Source organism: Oryzias melastigma, linkage group LG18 (genome assembly GCF_002922805.2).
Source record: "Oryzias melastigma strain HK-1 linkage group LG18, ASM292280v2, whole genome shotgun sequence".
Taxonomy (NCBI): domain Eukaryota; kingdom Metazoa; phylum Chordata; class Actinopteri; order Beloniformes; family Adrianichthyidae; genus Oryzias; species Oryzias melastigma.
The window spans coordinates 6,903,049-6,904,938 of record NC_050529.1 but is presented as its reverse complement, the minus strand read 5'-3'; the positions used below and the strand labels follow the sequence as shown (position 1 = coordinate 6,904,938).

At 36.3% G+C, this 1,890-nt stretch overlaps 1 protein-coding gene across 1 annotated transcript in view; it reads left to right on the top strand.

Moving 5' to 3' along the window:
• The window catches only part of epoa (erythropoietin a), a 28,862-nt gene that overhangs the window by 17,661 nt on the left and 9,311 nt on the right, over positions 1-1,890 (top strand). The window lies entirely within an intron of this gene.

Sequence of the window (1,890 nt, the reverse complement as noted above, 5' to 3'; positions counted from 1 at the left end):
GTGCTTTTGAGCAAGACACCGGCGCGCAGGTTGAATCCCCTCACAATGGTTTTAAAAGATGCGGCTCCTTTTCGCGAATGTTGCGGAAAACGGGCAAAGGTAAGCCCGTGCTTTTATTTTGAAGCTTTTTGAAGCATCTGAGGCCTCACGCGCCCATGGATCTCTGCACAGAAAAAGTGTGATGCTGGACACAGGAAAACGGGAGGGAAATGTCTCCTACAGTTGGATTATTTTCCAAGCTCGTGCAGACAGATTGTGCAATTCCAGCATGGACAGTTGATCTATTGGAGGGTTGCTGCTCCAAAAACCTCCAGATCTGTGTCTCTACAACAACTAGCTGACAGTTACAAATTTGTTTGCACTGAAAGACACACGTGCACTGCAAAAAATGCTGTCAAGCTATGTATCACTGCTGGAAATTTGTATCAAAAACTAATTTTAAAAATAATTTTTCCAATTGTCCATCCAAATGTGATCATGGTCTAAATTTATGTATCTAAATTTGCTCAAGAAACTCATTTTACCCAAAAAGTACGATTTTTTTTCCCCGTACGTTTAATCTGATCTAAAGCTTAAGGTGCTTTCAGTAGTAGATCATTGGCAATGCTTTCAGATTGTGGTTGATTTTACCCATTGACTATAAGAGAATATGTATTTACAGTCAATGGTCTTATCAGTAAAAATCAAGAAGACAAACTTTAATCTGATCATGGATGGAGATTGGAAACCATGGTTTTCAATTAGATTTTTAAAGTTCATTTAGATCCATCAGATCTAATTATTGCGGTATTCTGATTACTCTCAGTTATCTTATTTTAGTGAACTTGTATAGACACTTTTTTTTAGACCCCTGGTCCTAGTTCTTGGGTATGCATGTTGTTATAGTCTGTCTGTAAAATCCAGTTTTTGGATGAATTAAGTTGTTTCTAAGTAATGTGAGAGGCAGACCATGCAGTTTTTTTTTTTGGTTTTAATGTGTGTTTAAGACACCTGCATGAATGTTTTACATGTTTTTAAGTTTCAGGTAAATACTTAATGACATTTTTTTTGCATTTTTTTATGTGGGTGACTTATAAGAGAGATGAGTTGTAAACCGGTATTTTGGTATAGTATTTTATCATGTGTAGTAGCAGTCATAGTGCAGAGGTAGAGCAATCAACCACTGATTAGAAGATTACAGGATCGGTATCTGCCCTGCCCACCCATGTGTCCTTGAGCAAGACACTAAACCCCGCATGGTTTCTGGTTGTGTTTGGTAGTGGAGACGCCATTAGTGTGTGAATGGGACTGTGACTCAGAACCTTAGAAGCTCTTAGAACCTTCAGAGAAGGTAGTAAAACACTATATAGGTATTTACCATTATATGTTTTTGTGAAATTAAAGGAAATAATACTGTTGATTCTTGGAAATTGGGTTGTGTACCACTTACAGACATTCAACCGTTAATGAAAAATATGTGAAATGCAATTAAATTGATGTTTTGTGGTGCAAAAATAGTTTTAATCAAAAGTGGCTTAATCATTGATAAAATTGAACTTACTTTATTTAGATTTTGAATATCAGAGGATAATGATTGGAAGATAAGGAAAATATATCCTTTAACTGTCAGACATTTACATAAAAAATACATTTTTAAGAAACTCTTGGATGAATTTAAAGCATATATTGAGAGCTTTGGTTGCAAGTTTGATTCCTGATCGATGCAAATTTCCTTTTTTTTTGTCGTAGTTTTATGAAATCCCAGAAAGAGAAACTGATCTCTTGATTCCATGTCTGAGTATTGATGACCGCTGTGTTTGTCGCATCATTTCTCAAGCATGATTCAGCACTCCGGCTAAAATGAGGCCCGCTAATGTTGGAGCTGATTCTGCACTTTTTGGCAACAGTCAT